Raw genomic sequence first — 6,001 nt, 5'->3', positions numbered from 1 at the left:
TCGTAGGAGATAAGACATGTGAGAGCAGAGGTAAATGTCAATGGATTTTATCATCTTACACTTTCAATCTGGCATTCACACTCTTCCTGTTCTTACTCTGCCTCCTCTTGGCCCTGTAATCCCACTTTGTCAATCAAACACCATTTAAAGCGAAATAGCATTAAATAGTGGTGCAACCAGCATGGGTGAAAGCGAAGAGGAAAGAATGAAGAGTCGCGGATGGCTTCACAGAAGACTCAGCATTTGAAACATTTGAAACTGGCCTTGGTGTAGTTCAGCGGGTGGAGGAAGAGATTAAGGACGATCCGACTTGAGAGCTCAGACCTCATTCATTAGAGAGCTTTTGTAGATGTATGTGTGTGTGTGTGTGTGTGTGTGTGTGTGTGTGTGTGTGTGTATTGGGGAAATGCCAGAAATATAATATTTCTGGGCACCAGTTTTATCTGGACGCCTTCCCCCCCATACTCCCTGTTGTTCACTGTTCACAGCATCTGTCACCTCATCTCCAGTCCTTCCTGGGATCCTGAGCGCCACTCGCTGTTGCTAAGGGTGCATGTCCTTGGGGAGTCTGCAGACACTCCAAGTTCACGGGGAGTTTATCCCAGATCTAAAATCAGCTCTCCATGATGCTTTCCCCGTCGGTTTTGGTGAGAGCACCCTGCCCACAACCCTCCACACGTGTCTGCTGCACACCAGCTCGAACCTTGCTGCCATGTTTCATATTGACTTTTCCCTCACCCTATTACCAACTCAGTCATTATGCTTGATTAATGTTCCCTTCAAAGGACTCTTGATGTCAGCCCCTCCTCTTCTATTGCTGTCCCCTTCTCTTGGGTTTAGTTTTATCACCTCCCACCTGTGTTACGGCCGAGGGCTCTGGGCCAGCCTGCGGGCCACCTCCAAGCTCCTTCGTGTCAACCCCCTTGCGTCCCTCTGCTCCAGGAGGAGGGACACACCCCTAGCTTGTCATTGAAGCTGCTTCCCTCACCCTGACTTTCCAAAGCTTTATCTCTTTCAGCAGACAAGAAGAGAACAAAGATACCTAAGGAAGTTAGAACATGAGACGGTGTAACGATGGCTTCTATCTCTAGTAAATCAAATATGAGTTGGGGCGTGAATATTATACAGCAGCCTGTTCGTTTTTTTGCTAAGAAGACGTTTTCACTTTTTCAAGTTTTGAATGATGTTCGCCAAGTTATTTCCTTCCCTTGTTTCTCTTTTTTTGCCCGCTCTTTCCTTTTCTATGTTAGCACGTCCCTTTGCCCCAAAGGGTGATTCCCTGGGGATGACAGATGGCCACCCTTCCAGGCCTGGGTCCCGATTTAAGACACTCTGAAACTGACCTGTCTCTCCTGCATGTGGAAGCAGAGCCGTGATCTTTCTCATCTTTCCGGGAGGCGACAAGGATGGCGGACTCTCCTGTGTCTCATGTTTTCACCAGATGATCACAAATGTGCCGTACTAATGAGCTCCAGTACTGAGCCAAAATATTTGGCACGTTGCACTGTTTTTTGTTTTGCTTTTAAGCTTGGACATGCAAGATAGAAATTTACATGGGATTTGTAACCACAGGGCTGCGTGACATTTTGCCCACATTTTCTCAGGGAAGGGAGGGTGGGGGAGGAGTCCATTCTCTGCGTGGCCTGTGTTGATACAGGCTTGCAGTGGCGATGATAAAGACCGGGGCCCCTATCTGCCTCAGAGAACTGGGACCCTGAAGAAGGTCTTGCTGGAGTGCTGTGAGCGCCTGGCTGTCATCTGATGTTCAGGGGTAGTCAGCAAAAGCTACCGTGACACTTTTGAAAGCAGTGATGCTTGATGCTGGCTTTATGGCTTTTGCTTTCTACGATTACTAAAGCTGGCATGACACAGCTCTTCCTAAGTGGGCAGACACGATTAAGCCCAGGGCATGACCCAATGGAGGTTCTAGAAAAGTGCTTTACTGAGAGATTTGATTATGAAAAATGAACATAGACTGGTGATGGAAGAACTGACTCTGGGTGGTGAGCACACAATATGCTATACAGATGATGTATTACAGCAATTGTACACTTGAAACCTATTTCATTTTAGTAACCATTGTCACCCCAATAAATTTTAATGAACAAAAATGAATATATACTATGAAGTAGAACTTAAAGTGTGAGCATTTTGGCTCTGGAGTCTTCCTACTGTCAAATCCCAACTCCATCACTCATCTGCTTGACCTCAAGAAGTACATTATCTGTGAATAAAAAAAGTTCTCTGGGGGCCGGCCGAGTGGCGCAATGGTTAAGAACCGGCTTGGGATGCCAGAGGGACCCAGTTCAGATCCCACATATGAGGGCCAGTGACACTGCCCTCTACAGCTAAGATGCTGAACAACAGCTCAACCTGGAGCTGGGCTGCCCCGTGAGTCGCAGGCGACGGTGTAGGCTGCGGCCCCTGTGGCAGTGGGTTGCCATGGGCTACCGTATGTAGCCAGCAGCCAGCGTGAGTGGCCAGCAGCCAGCGTGAGCGGCCGTCCAGAAGCCGGCGACTGATCTGCCTCGCCCGGGAAGAGCGCAATGATGGTGCCAACTTGGGCCAGTGAAGCAACGTCCTCCACAACTAGACTGAAGAACAAAACGACAGCAACTTGTCTGTTCCCCTTCCCCCAATTCACCAGCACTGTTCCCATCCCCCCAATTCCCCAATAAAAATCTTAAAAAAAAAAAAAAGTTCTCTGGGCCTGGGCCCATTTTTGCCATCTGTAAAAGTGGAGAAAAATCATAATTTCTACCTGATGAAATTCTGCCTGCCGATTCAAGGAGATGGCCTGAGGAGAGTGCTAGACACAGGGCCTGACTCTGTAAATGCTTGAGGAATGCTAGGTTTTCCTTAAATTGTCAGTTTTAATAAAAGTCCAATGAGATGTATTCCTATGTTAACTCACTACTTTCAGCGGAAATGCCCAAAGGTATGGTGTAGACCAACCTGAGTGCCAGCACCCCATTAGATTATAAACCCCTTGAGGGCAAAGGCCATATTCTACAAACTTACCAAACAACAACATAAACTCAATCCCATGACCCAAAAAAATCCCAAGGTCCTTTATTCCTAGGAAAACAAAATAGAACCAATGCTGTAGGGTTTCAACCGAATGCGAGGCCTCAATTCTGCAGGACCTTACTTCCTAGCCAAGATGGCACCTTCAACAGGAATATTACTACTTGAGGATGATTCCAGGGCTCTGGTCGGAGGCAGTAAGGGTGGGCCTCCATTTCTGTCACTGACCTCCAGCCCAAGACTACCAGGGACACACCTATAGTTAAACAAGTGGACTTCGACGCTTGATGCAAAAAAAAGGACTGTAGATCATGGAGAACTTTGGATCTTAACAAGAGAGTGTCCACAATGACTTATTACAACATTTGAGCTGTGTTAGGTGATTTTTGAGGAGGATTCAAGGAAAGAGGGCTTTGCCTTGGATTGGATGCTGCCAGCAAGTGGGGATAATTCTATGACTGGGTATCTCTTTCTTTATTGAGGCATAATTGACATATAACATTATATTAGTTTCAGGCGTACAACATGATTCAATACTTGTATATATTGTAAAATCATCACCACAATAAATCTAGTTAACATTCGTCATCTTACATAGTTACAATTTTTAACTTGTGATGAGATCTACTCTCTTAGCAACTTTCAAATATGCAATACAGTATTATTAACCTTAGACACCACGCTGTACATGACACTGCCATGACTTATTATTTTATAACTGGAAGTTTGTACCTTTTGACCCTGTTCACCCATTTTTCCTATCCCCCCCACCCCAGCAATTGGCAGCCACCAATCTGTTCTCTGTATGACTGGGCATCTTAAATCTTATCTATAAGGTGGGAGAAATGAAGCAAGACTCAAGCTTTAATTGGTAAAAGAAGCAGCCGTCACTCACAGGACAGGGGCATGTCCGGTGTTTCCTTGGTTTGCAGAGTGCTCTTGTTTTTGTCTCTGCTTAGACCAGAGTGCAGAGTGGCCTCCTGCCTGGTGCTGGTATTCTGAGAAATTGTGTTCAAGAGAATATCTCAGCTTAACTGGGGGTGCCAGGCCAGTCCTAGCAATACCAAGGCCGAGGTGTGTCAGTTTCCAGATGTCAGGGGGCCTGCTTTACTTTCTTATATTTCAGTACTTAATATATGTGCATTTTAATGAAGCAGGCCATGAGCATTTAAATCCTGGTTAGAGGGCCACTTAAAAGTAGTGTGACTCTGGGCAAGTTACGGCTCCCTTGGTGTGTCGGTATCATCCATGCTTTCTACGTGAGGTGTGATAACTATTTCCAGGGTTGCTGTGAAAACTAAATGCATGTTTCTGGCAAAGAGTCAGTGATTTTAGAATGCCAGCTGCTTTTATTGAGTCCCTCTGTATAGAATTGCCTCCATGGCAGTCTCTTTTTAGGACATAAATCAAATGCACTCTCTCAGTTTGCTTCATTTTATTTGCTTACATCATAGGACTAGTAAAAAAAAAAAGATTTAAATATCACAATTAGAAGACCTTACCAGATGCCTGAGGTTATTTCTTCCTTTGTATCACTCATAGGAAATAATCTCATGTCACTGCAGCCATCACCACCGTTGTTATACCGCTGCGATGGCGTCAAATAATATGGACTGGAAAGAGTTTGGCTAACGTGTGTGTGTCATAGCCGGGAGGTCACATGGCTTGTGAGTGGCCAGGCTGTTATCCAGATACCCAGGTCTCTGTCTGTCAATCATCAATACATGTCGAACTCATGAATGAATGAATGAAAACTGTGACGTGTAGTTCACCTTTCACCTCACAGTTTATCAAGTAGGCATTTTCTTTGTCCTCTGACACCACATTCAAATGGACCCCTGTACAGGCTACAAGTCACGCTTAACACTTCAATGTAAAGAACGGCGCTGTCAGTGAGATATCTAAATATCTAAGAGTGGTTTCTAAGAGTCCAGTGTTTCCGAGGATCCCACCTCCTATCTCCTCTTCACAGAGCCCTGACTTAGGCTTCTGCATCCCAATACGTTTCAGGCCATCACATTTGAAACATGTTTTCAGCCCTGTTACTCATTTGATAAGATAGTGTCTTTTGTTACTTTGGGGGTTGCCATGTCTCTTGTTCCTTTCTCTTCCTCACCTCCCTTTGTATGTTCTTTTTACCTTTCTTAGAACTTTTTGTTGTTGTTTTTTTTAAAGAGAAGTCGATGCCTTTCCTGCTGGGCCAGCTGTTCTTCCATGGCCTGTAGGTGATGAAAACCTCGCTCAGCTGGTGGTGGGTCATCTCAGGCTTGATTTCTACCTGGTGCAAGGTCTTGCCATAGTAGGCGATCTCACGCCTACGTGGGTAGGATGGTCATGATCGGCAGGTGTGTCTTGACCACCTGGGTTTCTCCCTGGGCGGAGCCTCCTTCCTGGCTTTTGCACAGGAGCCTCAGCAGCAAGTGCTGCTTTCTGGGCAGGCCCGGGTTCAGCAGCGGCCGTTGCTGGGCTCTGTACAGCTGCAGCTATAGGACGTGTCCAGTAGCTGGTCAAGGTCAACGCCCTGGTAGGTGAACTTGCAGGAGAGCTGCTTCTTCCTTTCCTCCACTTTCTCCATCTTGCGGGTTGTTCGGGAAGGATCACCCACTCCTCAGAATATTTTTTTTATTACTAAATTGTAATAAAACAAAAGTGGTACAGACATGTATAAAGTGTTTGAAATAGTTCCAAACCTCAGAGGAAAGCATGCTTAATAAAATAGCCATTTTCACACTATATGTTTTGGTCTTCAACTTGCTTTTTTATTTTTTAAAAAACGTTTTCAAGTATAATTGATATTCAATATTGTTTTAGTTTCAGGTGTACAGCATAGTGGTTACTTTCAAAAGTATTGACTATATTCTCTATACTGTACTTTATATTCCTGTGACTGTTTTGTAGCTGCCAATTTGTGCTTCTTAATCCCTTCACCTTGTCACCCAGCCACTTCCCCTGCCCCCCCAATCTGGCAGCCATC

Source organism: Hipposideros armiger, unplaced genomic scaffold (genome assembly GCF_001890085.2).
Source record: "Hipposideros armiger isolate ML-2016 unplaced genomic scaffold, ASM189008v1 scaffold_45, whole genome shotgun sequence".
NCBI classification, from domain to species: Eukaryota; Metazoa; Chordata; class Mammalia; order Chiroptera; family Hipposideridae; genus Hipposideros; species Hipposideros armiger.
This window is presented reverse-complemented; position numbering follows the sequence as displayed.